This window comes from Syngnathus floridae, chromosome 22, assembly GCF_059516105.1.
Source record: "Syngnathus floridae isolate MCC-2025c chromosome 22, RoL_Sflo_1.0, whole genome shotgun sequence".
NCBI lineage: Eukaryota > Metazoa > Chordata > Actinopteri > Syngnathiformes > Syngnathidae > Syngnathus > Syngnathus floridae.
In genome coordinates, this window is record NC_142434.1 from 2,109,864 (window position 1) to 2,130,366 (window position 20,503).

The 20,503-nt window shown below is 43.5% G+C and overlaps 1 protein-coding gene and 1 long non-coding RNA gene across 6 annotated transcripts in view; one reads left to right on the forward strand and one right to left on the reverse strand.

Annotated features, from left to right (window-relative positions):
- Window positions 1-20,503, reverse strand: part of foxp2 (forkhead box P2) — a 62,583-nt gene that overhangs the window by 36,579 nt on the left and 5,501 nt on the right. For 4 of the 5 annotated variants that reach the window (XM_088367057.1, XM_088367055.1, XM_088367056.1 and 1 more), the window contains exons 2-3: window positions 19,086-19,146; window positions 18,633-18,698 (exon numbers count right to left, since the gene is read on the reverse strand). The gene's annotated coding sequence lies outside the window, so the exon portion shown is untranslated. Of the gene's footprint in view, window positions 1-3,915; window positions 4,039-18,632; window positions 18,699-19,085; window positions 19,147-20,503 lie in introns of those variants that run through there. The other variant, XM_088367054.1, reaches the window with a different exon arrangement.
- On the forward strand, window positions 4,533-5,911 carry LOC148379128 (uncharacterized). The gene is made up of 2 exons (XR_015855426.1): window positions 4,533-4,654; window positions 5,455-5,911. It is a non-coding gene; the product is annotated as an uncharacterized LOC148379128 (long non-coding RNA).

Here is a 20,503-nt window from a genome sequence, read left to right on the forward strand (position 1 = left end):
CTACCATTTTATGAACATTCTAATGGAGCCTGCGTCTCGTTTTTTTTTTTGTCCTTCTCGGACTGCAGGAAAACAGACAAAGAAAAAAAAAGTCAAAACAAACAACTACCACCCCCACACCTTTTAAAAAAATAAAAAATCAGCGTAATGATAATGCAGATGTATGCAAAGTGTATTCGCGGAGATCAGATGCCGCTTTAACCTTAATGACAGCGGCGAGATAAATTAATTAGCCGTCTAAAAGGCGGCATTCAAAACTGCCAATTAAAGTGTCAATTAGAAACACAGCCGAGCTGCCATGACGAGCGGGTTGGCTACACACACACACTGGAGGGTGAGGGAAAGTTTACACAGCACCCACAGGTCATCCTGCACACTTGACCAAAAAAAAACGGTTATCCCGTCTAAAATTTGGCTAAATAGTGACAACTTCTCCATGTCAATTTTTTTTCCTAGCATTCCATACCTCACTACTATACCGCCCTGAGCAAACATTGACTGCTGATCTCCTCCGTAAGGAATCTGTAGAGAAGCACCTGAGGGACGATGCCGGTAGAAGTGCCACAATCCGGGCGAAGCAATTCAGCTCCTCCATCTTTGTTTGCGAGCTCTAAAAGCCCTTAATGTAGCCTCATTACCTGGCCTGTCTGCCGCTCTATCATGTGCGGTAAACACACTCCATGACACCGAGCCATCCATCTCGCAGGCACGCACAGCTGTCTTCTGTCCACCGCTGACACACACACACACATGCACAACAAGGCCGACACTTTCAAAATTCATCATATCGGGAAGCTTCAAAAAATACTCTCCCAGATTGATTCACATTCCAGGTGTTTTTTTTTTCTTCCCTCCCTCCCTCCCCATTCGCTGCAAAAAAAAAAATTAAGAAATATAATAGAAATTACATTTCACACTCTGGTGGCTCCTCATCAAGCGGAGATACGGTTACCATTTCAAATCATCACGTATTGTGTGCTTGAGTGAAATTAATTCATCATTGCCATAAGTTACTACGCATAGCAAATAAAGTAGGCAAGGGCAAAAGGCGTCTATATTCAATAATTTAGATTGCCTAATAAATCAAAATGCCACATCGGTGCGGACGGGGAAATAAAGTCGTGACGATGGATTAAATCTACAAATCAAAAAAAAAAAGAGCACAAAAAAAGTTGTAAATTGATGTCTTGGACAAATCCTACATAATGATCCAACCTAGGCTTGTATTTTTTTTTTAACAAGCGGACACCAGCAGCGGGAAAAAAAAAAAGCTCCAGATGAAGTCAGGCACACCAGGCAGGCAGCCGTGCCTTAAAAGCTTCCTTTTTGGCACTACGGGGCCACCATAAAAGAGCATTAATGACTCCCTCTTATAAACCTGTGTATGCTAATGGCTTCTGCTCTCAGATAGAGGAATTTCAAAAGTGCTTTAGATTGAGAATAAAAAAAAAAGAAGAGGTGTGAGGGGTGGAGAAGGAGGCGTGAGGAAAATCATATTTACAAAATCAGAAATGAGGCCAAATGAAAAGAGATGAATATGAATAATGGACTTTTCCCGGGATTAACATTATTCAAAGCAACAGAATCAAATGTGCTTATCTGCTGTCCAATGAGCCCCCGAAAAAAAACGCCGTTTCAATTCTTCATTTGAGCTGGCAATAAATTGTCGCTCGGTGATAGCAGACATTCACTCAAGAGTGTCCCCAACTTAATTCTCGTCTATTTACAATAAGGAGATGAGACGGAAGAAGATAAAAGGAAGACTTTGCCACTGTGTCCATGAATGGACCGCCCGTGTATGAATATGAGTGTGTGTGTGTGTTTGTGGGAAGAAAAGACGAGCAGAGGGAATTGTGTAAAGAACACAATGTCTCCATACAATTCAATGTATAAGGGAGATGTATTAAAAAAAAAAATGCTTTTTCATACTTGCTATCCAATTACAGGTCAGCGAAAAAAAAATCTTAAAGGGACCGCGAAGGAATTGATTAAAATATGCTTTCATTTTTTTTTTTTTCCAAGAGGTCGTCAAGTATGGACAGCCCCTGCCTGCCTGCGCCGTAGTGGGGGCGAGCGAGACAAGTGACGAAAGCCCATCAGTCAGCTCTCATTTGCATATTTGCCAATTGCATTAATTAACTCGGCCCACCTAATCAGGGCTAATTGACCTATAAAAAAAGGAGGGGAGGGGGGAGCACTCATTGTCTGGTCCAATCATCTTTACCACGAGTCGAGGAGGTGCGGCGGGGAGAGCCGAGCGCTTCTGTTTAAAAAGTCCCGATTCCACCGGAGCTGCTTTTTAAACAGGACGGACTTTTACGCAGCCGGCTGGAGACATATCTCATTGTGACGTTTGCAGTTATTTCTGCTTGATTAGGGCCATTATGCCCCCCCCCCCCTCCGCCTCTGATTGATGTCGTCATTCCCCCTCAGCAGTCCTGCATCGATAGATCTTAATGAATTGGTAAATAAGGGTGAAGATTGCGCATGACAACGCCGAAACACTCCTCATTCATAGCAGATAAGATTTATGTAAGCAATTAGGGACGTAAAAAGGGGCTGGCTAGGAGGGGGGAGGGGGAGAGGGTTGATTTTATCCAAGGAAAAAAAAAGTCCCATCCAAATAGGACATGGGCATTCCTCGACTTAACACCGGCTTAGTCACACTTCTTTCATGCTCGGCTGGGGACTTTGGAAGCGCTCAGAGGGAGATGCGAGAAATTAATTTTTTAGCAAAATAATAATAATAAAATATACACAAGCAGACAGAAAATCTATTGACAAGTTGATTTAAAAAAATATATTGTAACCAGCAGGGCTTTTTTTTAAAAAGCTGTCAATAACCAGGAGTGAGCAAGAGTGAGCAGAGGTGGAAAAATGGAAGCGGGAGTGATATGGGAGCCTTCCCCCCCCCATCCACCCCGCCCCTTTCAACAAGCATATGCAAATGAGGCCCATGCTGCTTAACTGCATCATTTATGTGGATAATAGCGGCATCATCATTACGGCAACTCAAATTAAATTACATCACAATTAGCATAACAAAGTGATTGGCTCAACTTTCAAAACAAATACGGCGGCTCGCCATAATGAACGCCGTTAATTGGCCGCCGATGCTAAATAAAACACCGAGGTAAACACGTGCTCCAGTTAAATCATCGCCAAACGTAGATTTTGGAACAAATGAACGCAAGCCGGCCGGGCTGGCCCGGGCGGCGGGAAAAGTGAATATCGCCGGGGGGATTTGTGACTCCGAATGTGTAGCATTTAATTTTATTGCGGCGGAGAAGCTATTACAGGCGAGACTCTGGAGAACAATGTAAATTATCTGCCTTCAAAATAGACTTTGGCCAATTCTCCATGTGAACTAATCACATAGCTCATTATGCATTAGGGTATTAAATTATGAAGAGGAGCCGCCTTTCGCATTCCTGCACAATGAAATGTTAATCTGGTGCCCACCGTCGCCCAATCGCACGCCTCGCTCACTCGCTCGGCCTCATCAATATTTTAGTCAACAAATTATCCGACACTTGTCTTTGATAACAATAATTAGCGCCTCGCCCCGTGATCAGTCTTGTGACCTCTTCAGACTAAACATCTGCTCCTCAAGAGTTTGCTTATTTTCTTTGTCCACATCTGATTAATATTGCACTACCATCATGTGTGTGTGTGTGTGTGTGCCCTTTAATTGTCTTGTGGCGTCTTGTTGGATTAAAAGTAGCACATCTGGAAGTGAACCCCTCCCCTCACGGACCCCAACTCCCGCCCCCCCCCTCAATTAGCACAATTATAAAATCAACACATGCAGCAATTGGTCAGAACTAATTAAGCAGCAAAGTTACACAGCCAGCAGCAAGTTGATGGATGACAGCAGATTGATGGATGGATGGATGACTTTTTTTTTTTGGGTACCTTCAAAGTGAGGAGAGCAGAGGTCTCGCCTCGGCCGCCACCGCCGCCGCCGAGGGCTCAAAAGCGAGTCGAACGGTGTCACCGCGTGCGGAGAGGCAACACTATCTGTGTCATCACTCCAGCCGTGTTTATGGGGGGGAGATGGCATCATAAACAAGCCAGCTCCAACCCCCCCACCAACTCCCCCCCCCCTTCCCCAACCACAAACCAGCTCCCGCCCCAACTCCTCTCTCTCTCTCTTGCCACCTCACCAGCAATATGCCATTCATGTAAATCACCATTAGAAAAAAGAAAAAAAAATCAGAACAGACCTCTCTTCTCCTGGCAATCATTTCCTGTTGTCACCACGGCAATTACCAACAGACCCCTCAACACATGATAGAGGGGGGGGGAGTGTGTGACTGGAAAATTTAAATTTATATACCTCGCCACACTTGGAAATAATTAGCCCATCATTTATTTTTATTATTATTAATCTGATCAAATATATTTATGTAGTATAATAAAGAACTTTTCTTTTGGACTAGGGACCAAATAGTGTGAAAGGGGGTCGGTCGGCGGCTCTTCCCCCTTTCGCCAGCCGACTCGCTCTCGCTCTAATCGCACACTCTCTCACCGCGGCTCCGACAACCATTGTGCGTGCACACACGCATCTGCGAGCGGACCGGCGTGCAGCTCGCCGCTCCAAAACCCCGACCGGGAGACGAGGACAACCCGCAAAAATTTATTTCTAACACAGGTACGTGTGATCTTTCTTTTCTTCTGGAATGTCAAGAAAAAGGGGGATGAGCAATTACGCAAGCCGCGCTCCGATCCTGGCGACCACAAAGCGTCGCTTGCTGTGACACTTTGTGCATGAGAGAAGATAGAGAGGCTGTGACCTTACCTTTTAAGACAAGAGTGCCGGAGAAATCCACTCCCCCCGATAGGGAAACATTTGTCGATGCAAAATGGAATGCGGGGGTGGGAAAAAAAAACCCACAAGGGGGAAAAAAAAAAAAGTAGTGATAATAAAAATAAAAAGTAGTGGAAACTAGCTGAGATGTTCTATGAGGAGCATCATCCGTGAGGTATTTACAGTGGAGAGCGGAGAACCTCACGTCGGAGAGACACTTGCCGTTTGAGTGCCGTCTAATTAAAACAAGTCAGGCAGCCCCACTGGATTGTTTTGACGCCCGAGGACCAATAGTACACAAAAACCAGCGGCTTGATCGTGCAGGGGGGGCGTAGCGAGGATGGGGGCGGGGGGTGACGGGAGTTGGCAGAGGAATTGTTTGGGACAAGAAGGGGGGGCGAGGAAGGCGTCCTCTGCTCATTGACGGCTCTTTTACTTTTTTTTCCTCACAATGAACCCTGACACTGATACGTTATCACTTCCAAATAGCAAAAAACAAAAGCCTCGGCTGTCAAGGAAAACATTATTTCTCCAAAAAGCATGATGATGAAATCCAGATACTTAAAAAAAAAAAATGATAAGATGGAACATTTCTGGTTGTAACAACTTTTTTCTCTTTTGCTATCTTCTTCTGCATGGTGCAGATGTTTTTCTTGCTGAGGGAATCTACTGGAGGAAAAAGCCTGCCCGGCCGGGTCTCCCCCAAGAGAGCCCAGCACAAAGCCCCCCCAGTCTGCTCGCAGCAGATGCAGAACGACCGTCCATCTGCCACCATCTCGCTGAGAGATTTCATTTTCACACTCAAGCCGCGCATAATCCAATCCGATTCAAAAATGACAACGGAACTGTTTTATTGTTTTCAAAACAAGCCCCCCCCGGGTGGATTTATTTAGGGGCTACGGGGTAAAGACCACTTGAACTCGTAACGCATTAGCTCGGCTGGAGCATATTTCACCCGATTGATATCATTATTATGAATCTCAATTTCTCCGTGTCGACTTCAGGCTCCTTCGGGCTACTTTGAATTTGCTCAGAGTGCAAAAAAATAAAGACAAACAAGAGGTCTGAGAAATGTCCACTTGGGGAATGCAGAGTCGTACAGATCTGTGACAATTGTGCCTCCACCCCGCAGTTATTTATTCCCTTTGTCTCTTCTTGCAGTGCTTTTCTGCTGCCAAGGTCAACAGAGACAAACAGGCCCACCAGCGTCTTGATGTGGTGGCAGCCGAGTAGGGAGAGGAGAAAGACAGTTTAAAAAAAAAGGGGGGGGGGTGCAGACATGTGTAAGTGGGTGCAGTTGGAGGTAGGGGGGTCTTGGCAGCAGCTGGCTACAAAGCCCGCCAAGAGCAACAGCAGTGCGATGACGCCTCCTGTTTTCTGTGGTTCCCAATGGGTGCAAATAGAGTGCAGTACTAGGTTGGGACCAGCAGGGGTGCTGTTGGTTCACAACTTAGGTTGAGCGCTTTTGAAAAATAATCTAATTGCAATTTTTTTCCCCCCTCTCAGTATTGCGATTAAATATGCGATTAGTTTTTCAGGGTCTTTTTCAATTTTTTTAATTAATTATTTTCATTTATACATTTATATATATATATATTATTTTTTAATTATTTTACTAATTATATTGTTTAAGTATTTTTTTGAGATGCCCAAAAATCAAACCATATCAGATTTTTTTTAATAGCTTTGCACTTACATTAAAATAAAGACAAATAAATAATGAATAAATAAGACAGAATGGGGTCTCCACCCTCACATTTTAAAAAAAGTGTGTTGAAGTGGTCCGTTTGAATACGCTCAACAGCTTTTGGGCAACTCGCCCAAAATTATAGCAAGACGTTTTCAACGACACAAACATAAAAAAAACATTCATCAACCACGTTCATTCATTACCACATGAATGTTCCACCAAGCACAATTCAGGGACCACTTAGTCCCGAGCCAAATAATGCATAATGAGGGGGCGGGGCTATTTAAATCCCGGCCAGTGTTGATCACATGATATGTTGCTTATGGCCAGAGAGCACAGACCATTAAAGAACGATGATTATATAAGTGCTCGTCAGGCTGCAGCGTTTTAATTTACTGTACTTAAAGCAGCCACGTATCCATGGCAACTCGCTTTGCCCTATTCAGAAATCCCCTAATGAAATGCCTATTAAGTGGCTGATAATGACAGCATCCAAATATATTTGCATATGTATTTCACAGGGGAGGACCCCCCCCCTAACCTGCCCCTCCCCTTCCTGAAAGAGGGCAATGAAGTGAAGAAAGCAGATTTTGACTGTTTTGTTTAAATTATTATTGAATGACCACACTATTCTTTTTGGAGATTAAAAAATGTGGCGATGCTGCTTTTTCCTCCGAGAGCCTTCGCACGTAACTTCCATTTGCGGACTTTGGCCCGGAGCCCAACAGGACATCCCTGAGAGACTGTTTTTCGTGACTGACTATCAACAGAAGGAATTCAAATATACATTACAGCTAACAAATTTCAAAATAAAAATCGAAACGAGTCAAACAGTTCAAGCTGACCGCTCTTTTGAAACGACACTCGAGGTTAAATTAGATGTACGTAAAGCATCGCTCGGAACGCGCATTTGAATTTCAGAACTCAAAATCAAAGACGGCGCTGAGCTGGGGAAAAATTTACATAAGCAAGTGAAGCTCACAGCAGTTTACCTGCTCGGCGGCACACTGGAATTAGATGAAAGACTTGGCAGACAACATCCCGCCCTTTCCCCACCGCCATAGATATTATCATAAACGAAGAGATGACTTCCGACGTTGTTTTGAAACCGTCCCGTCGAGGAATCAGAGATGTTCGTGATGTCTTACGCTCCGGTGGAGGTCAAAGGAGAACAACACCTGCGGATTCCGACCAAAAACTGCTCTCACAAGACTCTCATGTCAAACTCATTTTTAAATATTTGAAAAAGATAAATAGTAATGAGACTATTTCTTTGCGGGCCACATAAAATGATGCGCCCGGCCGTACCTGGCCCCCAAGCCTTATGTTTGACACCAATGTACCCTCAACCTCCTCATGACATCATCATGCCATATATCTCCAACACTTTGATAGATAAAATGGACAATTTGGATTGACTGTGAAATATTCCGCCACGACTTATCGGATAGCAGATTCCGAACACACAAACTACTGTCGAGCATGTGCGGTTGCTGATCATGCTGTCAGCATAGAATCAATGAATTTGAATGTAGATAACTAATTCCATATGCCAGACATTAAACTCATCTTAATAAATCAACAGGCACTAAATAACTTGCTGTGGCAGTCTTTGCAAAGGGGGAGGGCTGGGGGACAGCGTGGCAATCCATTCATGGTGACAGAAAAAAAAATTCATTCATAAAAAAAAAAAAAAAAGAAAAAATCCAGAAGATTAAACTGATTATTCGGCTGTTTTTAACGCTAGCGTTTGGACGGCCGCAACTAATCCAAAGCTAATTTTTATGAGATTGACATCTGGATGTCATTGATGGCGTGGAAGCAAGCCCACTGGAGGCCACGATAACCCTCCAAGTCCCTCCCCTTCAACTTTTGTAGGACTTCCGCTGAAATGACACACATCAAAATGTTTTCATCGTGCTGTCACCCAGACACGAGGAGAAGATATAAGCGTTGCAGACAGAGTGATGGCGATAAATAAGACGGCGCAGCTGCACGGCTCAGGGACAAAGAAGCAAACTTTTTTTTTTTTTTTTTTGGGAAAAGGCCTTCATTCTTGACACCAGCGTGGGAGTTTATGGGCACCTCTCAAGTGACCAGCTACATCTGGCCCGTCTAAGTGGGCTGTCTAATAAATGGCACACTTTCCCAATGATCGGCCGTTTCAAAGCGCTAGCCACATGTGTCCGTTTACACCGTAGAATAGTTATTTTCCGGAAAAAAAAGGAAGTTAAAGTTTTTTTTTTCCCTGCTAGGAATTTGTTCATATTATTGCTGATGATTGACTTCCGAATTTTAAAACAATTTTCATCCTACGTTTATTATATAATTAAATTGTTATAATTATATGTACTAAATTAAATTGAAAATTCTAATTAATTGAAAATTCACTTCACCCAAGTAGCTTGTTTGTAACTCAAATGTTGGCCCACAACAAAAATAAAAATCGACCAGCCATTTCCGGCAATACCACAAAAATACTTTTTTCATTTGACTTTTCGGGGTGTCATTCCGCTATATGAAGTTCAAGCAACATTTCCAAAGTTGCTTGCATCCGTTCAACAGCTCCCCAACCCCCACGCCGCTCGCTCCTAACTCGAAATGTATTTTCCAAATGAAAATAAACGGACTCCGACCGGTTCCAGGCAGTCTTACTCGGGAATATGAGATCAAATAAAGGCTTCCGTGGAGGCTGAAAAGGAGAAATGAAATGGCTTCTGAAGAGACATGTAGCCAGTAATAAAATTACTCCTTTATATCTTCCTAAACAGCATGGAGTGGGCCAGTATGGGAGGGGCTACACTTTGGTCAAAGACAAGTACGCAAGTGGCAATTTCTCCTTCAGGCCTCGATACAATTGTCGGCGGCAATTTTCCTCCAGCAACTATTTCGGCAACAAGTTAAGCGAAAGTTTCATTTTGACCACACATCGCTGAAAAGGAACGGCGAAAAAACGATTTAGAAGCTTTTTCAACGAAATGAAAGCCGGCGCAGTTGACCACCGTGTCACACAAATAGACGACCATCTTGGGATGGAAAAAATGGCAGCGGTTTGAAAATTGCTTTGACGTCGCGGCTATTCCATTAGCGAGGTATTTACAAGAAAAATCCTCTTTTGCTTAAATTCAAGTATTTGATTTGAATGCCTAAATAGATGGTCACAGCAGTACTCACGTGGACTATACTGTATTAAAGAGAATTTTCAATTGGAGAGAATACATTATAATTCATTTTACAGTGGCTATTAAACCTTGGGGGGGGAAAAGAAAAAAAAGCTTTGCAACAAAGATTGAGCCACTTATCAGAGCGACTCACTGCCATTAAAAGCTGTCCATGTTCAATGCGCTGAGTGGCAAAAAAGCAATCGCTGATGACTTTGAAAATAGGACTAAATGTACAATTTAGCAAAAAAAAAAAACGTTTAAGGCGAGCGGGGATTTCAGCGTATCAAAAAGGTTGCGACTGTTCAAAAGCCAGTGCCGAAAGGAAGGCTGTAAATCGGGGGAATTAAAAAAAAAAAAAAATTAACATATCAATCGAGAGGTTCGGGCTTAAGTGTACCAAAATATCTTCAAGGTATTTTAATTGAAAAATAAATAGAAAACTTTCTCATATGCTCCTTTTAGACATCTTATGCGAGCTTTTTTATCAAATTTATTTATTATTATTATAATTATTTATTATTATTATATTTATTATTATTCCAAATCCTCTGAACTTTTTACATAAACAGAGTTGCTTCACGACAAACTCCCCCAACTTTAATAAATACACATAACCCAATGCAGCTTGGCTCATTGGAAACAACTCGAAGTTACGAGTTATATGGCAACGTCATTAACTTTCCCTCCACGCTGGTTTCTGACCTCTCATCAAAGTGCGTCGGCATGTATACGGGAAGACAGATGGATGTTTCCGGCGACTTAAAAGTACCCTGCAAATATCTTGCATAGCCCAACTATTTTCCTTTTTGGGTCATTTTGTGAATAACTTTTGAATTTGTTGTTATTGTTGACTGAATTACCAGAATGTCGGAGGGGAGGGGGGGGGGGGGGGTTGAGTGTCGACACAAGGGTTCTTTGTTTCGGACAAAGCTGAAGTTTCCTTTTTGGATATTAAATATCCAACAAATAGAGTTACAGTAGTCTAGTGTCTGGGTTTCATGTGGTGGTTGGGGAGGGGGCGGGGCTTAGCTATGTGTTGCAACTGCTGTGGAGCTCACGGGAGGCGCTCCCAACAAAAGGCTGGGGAATCAATCAATCCGTACAGAAAATACCTCTTGTGCCAGATGTGTCGAGTTGAAAGAAAAAAAAAAAATCTTTAAGGAGACTTTGCCGTGCTTTCCAAAACAGTATGCGGAAAAGGACTTATTGACAGTGTGGAGAAACGAAAATGTGATATCAGCAGGTGATTGTATTTTTCATTTTACTCGAGTAATTATCAATGCGAGGCTCGCTAAAGGGAGCTGAACTTTTCACACCTTCCAAAGCCACAAAATTGGATGATTTTGTGGTTGCGCAGCTGCCGCGCCACGCTAATGCAAGGCGGTGTCATATGAAAAATATTCCTCTCCCCCCCCAAAACCACAGGGCCGGTCATTAATGAAACACAGGCGGCGCAGTGAGGTCATACAGAGTCTAGATTTCAGCAGCCACACTTAAAAAACGCTCATCCAGAATAAAGGAACATGAACACAAATCAGATTCTTGCTCCAAGGACGGGAGGGGAGGGGAGGGGTGGGGGGTGGGGGGAATAAATAAATAGAGAAAAGGCACTGGGCCCTCTCACATTTTCCCCCAGCCAGCGCTCTGCAAACAAGCGTCAACTGCAGCTCACAATGAGAGCAGACTAAACAATCTGCTGCGGGCCAAGGAAAATGCTAAGCAACTCGGCACACAGGATGTCTCAGCCTAATTGCCAAACGATCCAATCGCACAATGGAATCCGTCCATTTGGCGACATCTTCAAACTTGGAGCCCGTCGACGCTCTCACCTTTAAAACTGTCAGCTTTTTTGTGGGGACCGGGGCGAGATGAAAAAGACAAAACGGAGAGGCTTTTTTTTTTTTTTGTGGAGCTTACGGGAAAACTGGAAGGGGTGGGGAAGGGGGCAGCTTGTAAACGGCCCGACTACGATCCAAAACAGCTCCCCTGAAGAGTGGCGTACACTCGGGCTGGGCGATTATGGAAAATAAAATACAATTAGTTTTGGATTGATATTGAAATAATAATGAATAAAAAGCAGATTTCAAAAAATGAGGTTATTTGAAGAAATATGACTCCAGCATGCTAATTTCTTGTTAGCATGTCAATGAGATTTTTCATTAATTAGCATTAGCAATGCTAACTAGGCATGTCTTATCTGTCCTTCTTTTTGTTGTGTGATTAGTTGTTTATAAGATGGAGAAGCTAGCCAAAAAAAACCCGATTAATTTCCGATTAATTGCCCAGCCCTAGCGGACATTGGAAATTTGAGATTGGGGGCCGAGAACAAAGACCAGACGGGACCCCCTGTGCAATGTGGCCTTGTGTTTTGCGGCCACGCTCGCCTGCGACTTCAAACGGGCAAAATAGCAGCACATTGACGAAACACAACACAACTACTGAGGGATTAAAGAAGGCAGGCCGGGGAGTCGTGAGGAGGGAGGGGGGGGGGGCGGAATCGGGCGAACACGCACAAGGTAGCAGGACTCGAGAGCAGATGGTAAAATTAACATTTCAACAGTTCCTTCCTTTCATGTATGTCTCGGCAGAACTTTTTTTTTTTTTTGGTAAGATACAGCGGTGCAGAAGGCATCTGGAAAAAAGGGGAAGAGGGATATCGGTTTATTGCTCCTCGTGGTCCAACTCCATAAAAAATTAAGTAGGTCTGTTTTGCAGGATGCCCCTCTCTGGAGTTATCATTCGCATCATTATATGCCAAAAAAACACCTGCTAATAAAAAATAAAAAAATTGATGGAGTTTCTTGAGGTTTCTAACAAATCCTCCAAATGGTCGCTTGATGAAGACTGCAATGTCCACCAGAGCGCCATCCGTTAATTTGGACACAGTCCTGGCTAAATTACATGTGTTCCACCTCTGTGACATTTTAAATGCAATTAAAAGGCGGTTATGGAAGCGTGCGCGCCGACTGGCCTGTGATGAAGGCAAATCGGCGGCGTGATTAACATGCAAACGAGCTCACGCTGGCACTGGAGATTGGGGTTTGAAAACCTCAATTACTTTTGTGTGATTATCTATTTACCAGTACACAGATTTCCATTTCTCATCTCCAGCCGAGGTTCTCCGCGCCAGAGCCTCAATTATGAGCGCCGCACCTTTTATTTATGATGCGCTTAATGCTGTAATACAAGCGCGGGTATTTGTCGCCGTGATGCATTGCGTCTTTACTGGCACGGCCGGCCGACCAACATTTCCTCGTTTGTTTCGTGACGACTTATTAACGCATCCATCCGAGCCTAATTTACACTCACTTTAATCCTTTAGCCTCTCACGCGCTCTCTCCATTAGACAAGAGGAGTGAGTGCCATGGATGGAGGAAAACACATTCTTAATAAAAATAATATACATTATTATTTTTATATATATACATATTTTATTTTTTTATATTTTATTTTTTACATTTTTTTTATATAAGTGAAATTTCCCAGGATTCCGCAAATATCTCACGAGATTTATGTGGAATTTCGCCAGAAAAGTTGACCTGCTTCTTTTGTGCATGCTAATCAGCAACCATTTGATAAACCAAAAAATTAGTTTCACAAATTTACCGCAGATAAAAACAATTGGACATGATGCTCAAGAAACTAAGAAACAAAGCAAAGCATTCTGACGTGAACTCTCCATCGCCAGGGCCTACCTAGCGAGCGAACGAGACGGCGGTGATGGCGAGGCTGACGAGCGAGATAGAATAAAAGACAGGAGCTGGGGAGAGAGCTCAGATAATGGCAGATAATGGACAATTAACTCTGGCTAGTAGCGCCGGCTGCGGTGAATAGCGGCTTGGTGGTGCTGCAAGTCCCCAATCACCACTCAACCATATTCACATTGGGGAATAGGGGGCAATATCAAGCTGCGGGCCTCCGAGGTGTACACGCTGCATTAGCAATCTCCACAATGCCTTCAAACAAAGCTCCGGAGCAACAAAGTGCTAACGCTAGCACTCTTGCCGCTGGCTGGCAAGTGGGTGGTGTCCTAACCTTGCCTATTGTTTCACGTCCTTTCACCATCCGAATCAACCCGAGCGCCATAAATCTGTTAAAAAAAAAATGGAATACCGACAATCTTGAGATTGATAAACTCGATATGGAAATGAGCGTCACAATGGAGGGGCGAGTCCAAAGTGTCGCTAGTGGCCACCCAGGGCCGTATCCACCTTCAAATCGATTGATCTGTGAAACACGGCGGCCCAGGGGAGCCGATTCACTTAAGATCATACGTCTAATGATGAGATGAATCACGATAACGCCGCTCGCTAATTAAACGTGGTACAAAGCGTTTAACTGACTGTTTGTCAGGTGGGTTCACCGGGGGTCGCCGCGTTTGTTTTTCCATTTCTCGCTCGCCTACCAAAAACAAGAGCGCATGACACAATGGTGAAAACACACTAATGATTGTGAACAGCTATGGCACCAATCCCGAATGCTGTCAAGACTTTGAAGGGAAAACAATTCAGTACGGGAGGCGGAGTAAAAAGCAGGAAGACAAACATCTTGACTTCTATGCTATTTTTTTTTTTTTTTTAAATCTCTTTGGCACACATTTGTTGATATTATGAAATGGTATGAAGTATAAATACATGAAAAAGGGGCGGCCGTTCTGTCTCTGCGAGAATGCGTCTGATCCACGTAAAGTGTGTTGAACATACACTCGAGAGCCAATTTAGCGTCAACATCCAAAACACTAATCCCTACTTAGCGTTAATAACTTCCCAACTGTGACATGCCGCTGTGTTGTGGTACCTGCCGTAAGACAAGTACCGGAATTTCCCCTGAAGGATTTTTTTTTAAAGATCCGAAATCCGCAAGGAGTCTACGTTCTTTCATTCAATGTCTGCAATTAGACTACGGCGTGATTAGTTAGCTTGCTAGCATTAGCCGTTCAATTATCAGAAAAACGTATAAATCTCTCAGTACAGGAATTTCCCCTGAAGGATTTTTTTAAAAGATCCGAAATCCGCAAAGAGTTCTTTCATTCAATGTCTGCAATTAGACTACAGCGTGATCCATTAGCTTGCAGCTTGCTAGCTTCAATCATCTGTCCATTTCTGCTATTCTGTTTTAAGACAGACATGAGATGCAAATTAGGCTTGACACTAAAATATTCCAGAATTATGGTTTCTTATGTGGTCCTTTTGAATGAAATAATGGTAAACACCATCAAATAAAAAAAAAAAGATACGATTCAAGCGAGCCGTTCATTGAAGAGACTTGGAACAAAGTATCACAAAAGGTCCAACGTCTACCACAATGAATATGTGCGAGATTATAAACCATGTCATCATTTCCATAATGTAAAACACCCGCTGACTATTCACTAAATAAATGGAGGAAAAACTATCATCGTCGCAAAAATATTGAACAAAAGGCAGAGGGGAGTTTTGAATGACCCCTTTTGACAATAAAAAAAAAAAAAGCCCGTCCGAACACATTGGGAAGCAGCCGAGTGGGAACGAAGCACTTGAGTATTTATTAGCGGGTACAAAGCAAAACGTATTACCATGTCACCTGGACCGCTTAACCGTACGGGTCGAAGCGGAGCTTTATATAATGCCGGGTGAAAATATCACCGAGGGTTTCTTAGGATCTCAACGCCGAGTCACACTAAAAAGGATCATTCCCGGAATTGTACCGATACGCTGAATAAGTCTTTGGGAACAAAAAAAAATTGGTCAGGAATAAAAGCTTGGAAGCAATTTAGCAAAAAGGCGAGTTGAAAGGGAACAAATTTAACGCCATTGACTGAATGTACAAATGCGATTCCTCGGAGCTTTTATTTACTCCATCTACAATATAATGCTTCAGTGAGCATTAGCAAGTTAGCGCCACGGGTTTCAATCAACCGTTGAGAAACGTTCAGCCAGGTGGAGAGGACGAGACGAACCAACGTCGCTTTAAACGGAGGCGGTAACAAAGAGGTCAGGGTGCAAACAGATGGAGAGAATATTTCAAAATAATACAAATAGAAGCTGCTTTAGGGGGAAAACAAGGGCCAGATGGTGCTATTTTTTTGAATTTGTACCGTATTTTCCGGACTATAAGGCGCACCTGCAATGAATGGCCCATTAACGCATCATGTCAGATTTTTAATCCAAATCAAATCACTCTTTTTTTATTTCTACTTCAGATGCGACAAATTACTTTATAATCACAAAATAATGATCCATAGTCTTTCTGATTCATGATTCATAGTCTTCAGCGGGCAACTTATGATTGATTTCACAATGCTTCGGGTCAGTTTAAATTTAGGAATTTGGTCCATATATAAGGCGCACCGGACTATAAGGCACACTGTTGAGAAAATTTTAGGTGCGCCTTATAGTCTGGAAAATACAGTATTTTATAGTTAATACACAACTGGGATTCAACTGTGAAAATGTTACTTGCTTGCTGTATCTGTGACTGTGTCAGGTTTGTAAGAAGTGCAAGGGAGTAGGGGGGGGGCATGGTGTCCCCCGAGTAGCGCAGAACGTGTTTTATTCGATAAATACAGGTGAGCAGCTCGACAGCGCAGTTGACTGACAAGCGAGAGCTCTCACTGACCTCCATGCTTTTGCGTTACATGACAGAAAGGAGCTCGTTCGGACTGCCAAAAAAACATTTCCAGCCGGGGAGGATTTGGGCCAGTTCGGAGTTGCCTTCACAGGTGAGCGGCGGGAGGGAACACCCATCGGGGGGGAGAAAGCCCGAGGGGAGGGGGCGGGGGGAATATATGCAGTGCTCCGACTGAATCTTTTCCACATGACGGGCCTTGGGCTGTTTTTGTCAACTGCACTCTTGAGTAGCAAGGAGTCAGGTAGTGTGACCACATGATTGCCCAAGAGGCACTACAGTGAGAGATGGAGAAATGGGAGGGAAGGGAGAAAGATGGGAGGGGGGGGGGGGAGGGGGGAGGCCCATGCAGCAAGCATGATGAGGTGTAATCACAAACCCCATTCAGAGTGCAGTGGAGTTTGTCAACATACACACATTCCACTGTCTGTGAGCTCCATGACCCGAATCCACACACATGGATGACCGTTCGGCTTCCAAGCAGTAGTTGAGCTTGCACAGCCAAATAATGTATCAACATTTTTATTTTTTTAAGTGACTCCAGATACCGCCGCACGGTGAAGCGACTCATCAGCAGGTAAAAATAGTGTACATTTAAGATGAGGTCACGCCGACGTCCCGGCGGAACACTGAACTGTGAAGGGCTTACATAAAGGCTGAAAAACGAGGCGGCGTGACACTTTAGTGATAACACAGCAGTTCAATCTGTCAGGACAATCAGCATTTAGACCTTGGGAGAAGAATGTGAAACTGCGTGCGACCGATTCATTGGACAGGATCGAAGCCACTCGTAATTCTTCCCACCTGAAATGGCGAGTTCAAACTAATGTCAGGCCGCTCTGATGTCATGCCTGTCTAAGGTTGAGTTTCATAATAATCTAGGGGCTGGGAGGCCGGCTTCCGCACCCCAAAAATGTCTCCAATTAAGTTGCGTGGAAAGAATAACACGTGAAAGATGAGACCCTGCGAAATTATTGGACATGACCAACCCACGTCAGACCTATACGGTAATAAACGAAAAAATTGTGGTAGGAAATCTGCAATCAATTGCTAATACTCACAACTTGATGGCTTACATATGGTTTGATGATACTATTTGGCAAAACATTTCAAAATAATGTGGGCCATTTAAAAAAAAAAACAGGATAGCCCTCAATCTTGAGATCAGCTTGGGATGGTTCATCAACTCCAATTTGCTCTGACTTTATTATGGAACTTTCCAGAAGTTCTTTTGCTAAAAAAGTGTGAACAGCCGACCGGAGAGAAGAGGCGGTCGGAGCCGAGGGAAGACGAGAGAGCGAAAGCTTTGATGAGTAAGAGTTTTTTGTTAAGCGAAGGAGCTTAGCTTTAAAATATTCCATGTGGCGGTGAATGGGGGATTGACCAGTGGTCCTGATCTGAGCCACACACTGGGGGCACTGGGGTTAATGGTGGATAAAGATAAAAAAAAAAAAAAAAAATGGGGTGGGGGGTTGGGGAGCTTGGCCTGATCTCCATCCTCCCCCTCCAGCGCCAATCCCAAATCAGCCAGACAATGGCGGCCGCCAACGGGGAGTGATTTCTCCCTCTACCCCGTCGATGGGTCTGAGTGGCCGGGGTAAAGATCCGCCGAGGTTGGCCCGCTGAGAGGTCCGCCACTTAGCGGTGGGGGAACCGTTTGAGGATTGGAAATGAAATGACAAGAGCTCTCTGATCTATGACAAGAAATCAATTTCAAACTGGAAATGTGAGCTGCTCACTCTGAACCGCACACTTGCTTTAAAGTAGCCAAGTTAGACTTAATTGCTGGAGATTTTCTTATTTCGCTCTAAGTACGGCAATTGGGGATTTTTTTATTTTTTTTCCGGAATGATTAAAAAGAAGTTTGCCGGCCCGCTGGCCGAAAAAGTGAGAGTTCAGCTTTGAAGATATAACCGAGTACTTGGCAAATTAAGAACTGGTTTCAAATCTGTTTAAGGCTGATGTGAATCTGGTCTGTCCAGATACGACTCTGACAAGTCCGGTAACCAAAATTAAAGTGAAAGTTCAGCTTTGAAGATACAACCGAATACTTGGCAAATTAAGAACTGGTTTCAAATCCGTTTAAGGCAGATGTGAATCTGGTCTGTCCAGATACGACTCCACTTTATATCCAGAAATCTTTATATCCTTTCCTACATTCTCTCAAATAAGCTAACATGTTCCCGGCTGTGTAAACTTGCAAAAAAAATATTGTTTTTCCAGCTATAACTCGCCCCTTTTGTGGTTTCAGCAGCTTGGACCGGGCCAAAGTCGTCACATGACTGATGTGCCTCATTATATCGTACACGCTAAAACACAACACACGTCGGTCGGCATGCCGTGACAATAAAATTCCACTTACCACTTTGGATTTCACAGTGCGTCTTTTTAGGTTGTTTCTATAGGCGCAGAGTCGGCATATTTCAGCCTAAAAAAAAAAAAACACAAGGGGGGGGGATAGATGTTTGGATTCAAAGCAAGACTGATTTACCGGAATATCACTTAAAGCTCGTATAATCCCGTTCCGCTACAAATCTCAATCCGGACGTCAGGAAAAATAAATAAAAAGACGGCAAAGCGCGCTGGCATTTGTCGGCGTATCGTAACTTGCGAGCCAGAGTAGATTGAAAAGCTTTGGGGTGTGAAACAGGCGCAACTGGAGGGGCAATTCTATCAAGGTGGACAAGATTTGTTACATTTCAGGAAGGGTAATAATAGGTTCCTCTTGACCTCGACGAGCCACTACAATCACTCTAGCGGTCCGACATCCGAGTGGACATTACAAAGTTCATTTTTGACAGGAAAGCCGACTTACTTGCAAGGGGAGAGAACTTGTCCCGTCACAAAGGTGGAGCGAGTCCCGCCGTGGCAGCAATCTGCGACAGCAAGTATATCGTTAGTTATTGAACTGCATCTTTAGCTGCCGGCGTGTGCGGGCTCGATCCGGGGTCTTGCGTAACTATTTTTCTTTTCTGAAGGCGATAAACAAAAAAAAGTGCACCTGGATTTTGCTGTGAAACAGGAGAATGCATGTGGGAGACACTCTCTGAAGTTAAAAGCTACAATGCCTGAAGGGACGTAATGTCAACACCAAATAAATCACCACGATAGACTGACAGACAATTGATCCCTCGTTCATTTTTATTCTGTTGAGTCTGGTGTCAAAGTCGAGGCCCGGGGGCCAGGTACGGCCGGACACATCAATTCATGTGGCCCGCGACGACAAATTGTGTTATTGCTAAAAACTACACATTGGAAAAAAATAGCTTTGAACTTTTACTAAATTTTTATTACCATTTGTCTATTTCAAATATTTGTACAGTTTTTACTAATCTCTGATTTCCAAACTAGTTATTCAACAGCTTGTTTTGTAGCCTAGACTATATATAGAAGATGTCGATGGGATCCAAAATCGTACAAATAAATAAATTTATATGATGGAAGCATGCCAGAGGTGGCACGAGGGGCAGAGGATAGCCCGGATGTTCCTCTCTGAGATTCTTCCTTAATCTCCCAGAATTCCAATGACCCCTACAGGCAACCGGCAACTGCTGAATCCTGAGGAATGTGCTCTGTGAACTGTACCCAACAAAAAAAAAAGAAAAAAAAGGGGGGAAAAAAAGAAAAAAAAAAAGCCTGGAGCTCAAAGAGCACAGCTGAAAACAAAACATGCCAACTGCTATAATTTCTCACTGTTTTGAGTTTGCGGAAAATACTGCACAGATTGCTCGTGCGTGCATGTGGGAAGAAAAATAAAAGGCATGAAGTTGAAAAATAAAAAAAAATCAAATCCCTTATGAATGTTTTGTGTCCCGCAGTAAAATTCTGACAAGTAATCAATTTGTAGACTTCGATGGTAAAAACTGGCACGTGCTACTAACTTGATTTGCCGTTAAGTCGACTTTCATGCGGCTACACCGCGTATCGTATTTTATTCCGTCCGAAAAAAGACCTCCAAAAACATATCTGGATCCCAAAAATATTACAACAAGTATTGCCAGATTACAGTACACAATAAGTTGATCTGAAAAGTAAATACAATATTGGGAGGAAATATTTCCGCAGGGACCAAACGGGCCTTATCAGCACTGGTGGAGCGATTCCGGGGGCCGCTCGAGGAGAGATGAGTCCTGGAACTGATTCTATTCATGGTCAGACGTGTAATTACCCTCAGCTCACAGTCTAGACGCGGGGCCGCTTTCATCGTATTTAAGACCCCCGTGTGCAACGTGC